Source organism: Limulus polyphemus, unplaced genomic scaffold, assembly GCF_000517525.1.
Source record: "Limulus polyphemus unplaced genomic scaffold, Limulus_polyphemus-2.1.2 Scaffold18, whole genome shotgun sequence".
In the NCBI taxonomy this organism is placed as follows: Eukaryota; Metazoa; Arthropoda; class Merostomata; order Xiphosura; family Limulidae; genus Limulus; species Limulus polyphemus.
Window position 1 is genome coordinate 638,088 of NW_013665628.1, and position 6,453 is coordinate 644,540.

At 31.3% G+C, this 6,453-nt stretch overlaps 1 protein-coding gene across 3 annotated transcripts in view; it reads right to left on the reverse strand.

Moving 5' to 3' along the window:
- Positions 1–4,352: 4,352 nt before the first annotated feature.
- LOC106457718 (protein vein-like) overlaps positions 4,353–6,453 on the reverse strand; it is a 120,743-nt gene continuing 118,642 nt past the window's right edge. For all 3 annotated transcript variants that reach the window (XM_022383883.1, XM_022383890.1, XM_022383876.1), the window contains one exon: positions 4,353–5,101. The gene's annotated coding sequence lies outside the window, so the exon portion shown is untranslated. The remainder of the gene's footprint in view (positions 5,102–6,453) is intronic.

Genomic DNA, 6,453 nt, shown 5'->3' on the forward strand with positions numbered 1-6,453 from the left:
TAAATAAAAGTAGGTGTTAAATAAAACAAGATACAATGGTGTCAAGTAGCAATTAGAAAATATTTGAACCATTTATCTGATTAATTGTGATGATATTTATCTTTATTCAGGCAAGTGTTTCAAAATCAGTGTGCAAGTATTCTGCATATTAATTAGTTGAGGTCCTTTTGGACGTAGGTCACATGCCACTTCGGTTATTCTTTAAAGGGTTTAGACTTGCATGACCCAGTTTTTTGGATCATCACTTTCCTGGAGTAAGAGTTGAACTTCAGTAAAGATCTCTGCAAGTTAGTATAAGCTGGGAGTTTATCTCCCTTAAATGTATAATAGGAATAGTTGGAAGTGTAGGACTGTGGGATGTTACACTAGGAAATTTTATTCTAAACTATCGACGTGATATACCATTTTTCCTAACATGGGTGGATTTTCCTGGTCCAGCAACTAAAAAAGTCCGTGATGCTACAGAGAGGTGGGCTCGTTGAATGAATAAAGATGTTTGTCTTATGCTTCTCTTTAATTTTATTCTTGTGTTGTCTGAATTTAATTGAGTCAACAGCAAAATATTTCCCGAGTCTGAAGTACATTGAGAATACTTGTGACTTTGGTGCTGAATATTAATGTACCTGCATACCACAAAAATATACTTTAAAAACTTGCATACAATTTCAAGTTTCTATAGAATTTTGCAAAGAAAAATATTAGAGTTTTTGCAAAACTTTTAAGATAAAATTTTTAATTAGCTATTTATATAATCCAGTATTATATGGCAGAATTGTTTTGTCAGTGTTTACATTATTGTTTGTGTATGTGTTTAATAATATTTCTTTGTGAAGACACTTTGAAAAGAGGAGATTTTATATAGACACCCCTTTTAAACTGATTTTCATGGCAATTAGAAAACATTGTAATATAAATATATATGCATAAGCATATCTGAAGCCATGGATCACAACCCAAAATTTGGTCATTGGAATATGTGAAAGGATCATGAACAGACTTTGAAAATAGATACAAGTATTTAGTAAGCCAGATGTATTTTGTACTAAAGCTATTTGCTGGATCTCCATTTTGTGTTAGAACAAATACATATGAAATGTTTAGATTTGGGACATGAATAACTTAATAAATAATTTTACAAATACTTGTGGTTGGTTATGTTTTTATGAATCCCAAAACCAAATAAGGCACGTCAGATTAAAAGTAGTTTTGTATTCAAATGTAAATTATATTTATAACATTATTTTCCTAATTCAAATTGGTTGAACCATATCCTGTTTATGAACAATTAAATATGAAATATGGCATGATTGTTAGTCATTCTTATGTTGTAAGAGTTACACATATAAGTTTTTGTGTTTTGGTATTTCAGTGTTTATCTAAAAGACATATTTGAAAATTTTAATATCAAGTTTTCTGATTGAAACATAAAAAGTAGAAGCATGTATGCTATGAAGTGGAATGCTGTTCAGTGTTTATGTTCTAGTTTAGAAATTGTGATCTAACCAACTGTTAGTAGTCTGAAAAAGAACATAAATCTAAATTGTACATAAATTTGCGTACTTAAATGATATTTTAAAAATATATTTTAAATGAAGAGCTCGAAAAATTTTGTGTTGAGACTGCAAAATGAAATTAAAGATCTCTCCACGAAAAGTATCTCTGAAAGAGTTTTATTTTGCCAGAATTACAGCATCATTTTGTTTAATCAGAAGTTCACAAATTTGCACTGGACAAAAACATATTTTACAGATTTTTTTTTGTTTTCCTTACAAGATTATTTGATTGACAAACAGTTGAAATGTAAACTATGAAGAAGAAAACATACACAATGTGAGCAGAAATTTAGAATAGCTACGACCAGTTACTAACATTTATCTTCCTTGATAATAACAGTATGCAACTATAAGTATTTTCTAAAATACATTGTGTTTTGGTACTATTATTAACACCTTTTTATATCCAATATCAAGTAAAAATATTTTTTAATGTATATATAAAGGAAATAGAAATTTTGATTGTTTAATTTTCACCATAGTAAATAGATTAAGTTGTAAAAAAATTACTAGTGAAAACAAATAGTAAAAACTTGTCTGGGTTTGTGTAAATTTGGAAACTACATAGAACATTAATCTTCTGCACATTAATAACTTAAATACAACAACATAATTATATATTAGATCAACTGAAAATAAATTACCTTTGGGTCAAGTTTATTTCAGCTGATTCTATTTAAAACATACAATTTACAACTAACATTTAGGGTGTGAAATGTACAGTCTCTTGTATTTTGGTATATATTTTATCACTGTCACTATTTACAATAAAACTCAAACAACTGTATATTTCTCAATGCTGGCAAATCTTTCTGTTTACTAAAACGTTACTCTGAAGGGAAAGTCACAAAGGAATGGGAGGTAAGATTGTAAAACAAATGCTAATAAGATGGCCCCACAATTGTCACTAATTTAACGTTAATTAACATAATGCAGGGCATGACAGAGTATTAAGTACAAGATTACACTAGGTTTTACAAATCTAGGCCAAGAAGTACAAAAGTGTTTCCGGTGGGTTGGTAAGATTAAAAACTTGTATCTTTTTAGTCAAAAAAGAGAAAAATACTTTCAAGTTTTGGCAAGCAGACCGTAAAACAAGTCATCAATTCTTATTAAACAAGCTTTCAGCACCCTCTGTACAGACATACATACATACATAGATTCCTGAAGAATCTTTCTTATTGGCAAGATTCAGGAACATTTTTAAAGCTGAACTGAGAAATGTTAGTTTCAATATCAAAGATATTTCTATCCAGTGAAAATAAAGAAACTTGTAAAGATCAGTACTTTGTAACACACTTCAGTATATTAATTTTCAAACACATTGTTATATAAGTAAGATGAAGTCTATTTCAAAAGCTATATTTATACATTTTATTCTCTAAGGCAGTGGTTTCCAAACTGTGTTGTACACTAGTGTATCATGGCAAGTTGTTAGGGGTGTCACAAGAGTTTCACCAAACAAAAAACAATTAAGAACACACACACAAAAATATTGCATGTGGCAGCAAGGATGTTGTGCAAAATAAGGTAAGTGGGCTAGGGTGTGGTCACTGAGAAAAGTTTGGGAACCACTGCTTTAATGTTACTCACCAGTATACTCTGAAATCTTCCAGTCACCATGAGCCTTGTCTATGAAATTGTTACATAATTGTTTTATATCTTGAGTATAACACTAATTCTAAAACATGTTCCAAATCTGTGTTTATTCAGGACTTTTTTTTTAACTCTACTGGTGTATCGTTGACCTACCAACACTAAAAATGTAGGATCTGTCTACACTTAAAACGTAGTATCAGTACGTCATAAAAATACAACAATTTAATTCCTCAGTATCTATGTTCCATATATCTAGCACTAACAGGACAACTTCATTTTAATCCAAGATCTATTATGGATATAGCTACTGCTAATTGCTTATCCAGATTTAATATATTACTGACATAATAATTTGCTTCTTGTAAGACAAGCAAGATATATTTTACCATTAGCAACTTTTCTGGATATATAACATTGAAATTCAATATCTGTTTGGAACAGAAAAAAAATTGTGTTATACCGTTATCCTCTATCTGTATAATCCTATAGCATATTTTTGTTCAGAACGACACTTAAGATATATATATATAGTAGATACTATTAGCATTGATAGTTCGTGTCTGTTACTGTATAGAACCCGTATATAGCACTAGTAGCTTATCTATATTATGTCGAGCACCAAGAGCTAGCAATATGCATGTAACAAATAGTGCAAAGTGCATTCGAAACCTGCCAATTTTTCAACAGATGAAAATTTCATATAATAACCAAATTTTCTACAACTTAACGTTATTTCTCGGTATGCTAACCTCTAAAAAGTAACTTGTGAAATCTATCACTAAAAACGTAAAACATATCTAGCATTGATAACGTTTTAGTGCAAAGTTGAAAATGGTTTTATTTTGCTAGTTAATCTCTACTTGCTTAATATGAACAACTGTTGTTGTTTTTGTAGATGTTTCTATTACTACCATATTTAGAGGAAAACGTGACAAAAATGTTTATTTCAATTGCTTTTTCTAAATCTGCTGAAAACCTTTACTTGCCTAAAAACTGCTGAACACAAACAAGCTGAGCCTGTCTGTGACAGACTATTTGGTCCCCTCGTAATGAATCTCTCACATCCTTGGAAACTGTGAAACTCTCGAAGGGATTGAACCAAATCGGTGTATTTACAAAGGGCGTCACATTCATTATATTCAGATTAGATCGAGTAATCTTCCAAGTTTTCCTTTACTTCCCGTGTTGATTTTTTTTTCCTTTTTTTTTCTTCACAAAAGCCTTATACGGTGATGCCTATTAAAGTTACCACATAAAGCTTAGTTTGGAGAGGAGTATCGGCATCCCAGGAAGCCAAGTATATTCTCTTTGCTTCCTTGTTGAAGTTTATATGAAAGTTGAAGGCATATTAAACTTAACAGCTGCCTTCACTTAACACAATGACTGCAGTGAAACATATTGACTGTTGTTGTCCTTTATTATTTTACAACCTTTACTCATTTTTCTAAGAGAATGGCTTCACACAAATTACACCCATAGATAGTGGCGATATGATCTGGTGAACACAGCAATAATTATTTTAATGTCTTATAACTTGAACTAGGTTACTTTGCTCAAGCGACTTATATTTTTTGGCGCTGAAGAAATGTTTTCTCACCTGTGTGTCTTCTTTCTTTCTTTCTTTCTTTGGGTGGGTAAAAACAGGTATTGAACGAATACACTACTATAATTTGATCCATGATTGTTGTTGACTAACGAAACTTTATGACTGCCTGGAATTTTTCTATAATAATTAAACGCTCAAAGATAAAGTCTTGACAACTAAAACATACCTCCTCTTTTAATAACGTTTCTCGGTATCTTCATGATGGGGATTGCTTTAGTATGATGTATAAGTTTCTAAAACTACCCAGCGAGACCAGCTCCTAGGTTTCAAGTAAAGGAGATTCGGTTACCTATGTGCACTGTTCGATATTCCTTCTTCGTTGTCTAACTCTTCAAATGCGATGCTATCGTAGAAGTTTAAACAGCAAAGTTAGGAATTAGTAAGATGTTTCGAACAGGTTAAAGTAGTCTTAGCTATATATTTTAAAAAATAAGTATACTGGTTATTATTCAAATACACTATTTTATTGCACACTCGATAAATATCGGAGTAACTTGTAATTATTTTTCTTATTATTTATTTTCAGTAAAACACTTTAGCTGCTGGTATTTTATTTTTTATTTCTGTGATACAAGAATAAATACATTTTTTTTATGAGAATTATTATTCCACGATACTTTCAATTCCAGGTTTTAGAAAGTGTTAAACAACCTTAAGGTATCAGGCATGTGACACTATTCCTTAATTGACCTATGTGTATATATTAAGAAATAATGATGTCTCGTGTCTGATATCTTACGATATATATATATAGAAAACTTAATTTTGAATTATTGTAACCACTGGCTCTTGTTTCTTTTAAACATAGACGTCATATAGGGGAAAACTGGAATGAATAATACACTTTGTTGATTTAATAATACCCGACACTTAATTGTATCAAAGGAACAATTACTAAATCGCATGCTAAGGTTTGTAGAGAATTTCACGGCTATACTTCAATATTGTGAAACTAAAAGGTCCTTTCAAGATTTGACAGGGCCATCTGAAAATGTTTTTGTCAAGTATAAGGAAACGAAAAGGTTGGAATAATAACCCATCTGCTATGAACCTGAAGGGTGCCATGAACGACGAGGTTGGAATAATAATCCATCTGCTATGTAAATGAAGGGTGCCATGAACGATGAAGTTGGAATATCAACCCATCTGCTAAGCAACTGAAATATACGGTGTCAGGACTATTTTATGGTATGTTAATGCTGAACCGTATTTTGCTGGAAATGTTAAATCAACATGAGGGTATGTGTTTGAAGATGATGGATGACAGTGATATGATTGTTGGCGCATTAGTGTTTCCCACCAATTCAGAAACCTGATAAATAGTTTCTCTTACCTTTGGACATGATTTTTATTGTTATGCCCCCATCAAAACAGAGGACTGACATGGCCCGATGGTTAAGGTTAATCTTAATCTACGGGTCGCAAGTTCGAATTCAGTCACCGAACATGCTCGTCCTTACAGCCATGGGGATGTAATGATGTAACTGTCAATCGTTGGTAAAAGAATAGCCCAACAGTTCGCGGTAGTCTATCATTTCTAAATTAGGAATAGTTAGCACAGATAGTTCTCAAGTAGTTTTGCCAGAAATTTATTTCTAGGATTTTTTTATATTAAGCAAAAAATGAGTAAATGGTAATTTTAACGTTCAAAAGTTAGACTTTAATATTTACATTTCCTAACTGTAAATTTGTTTT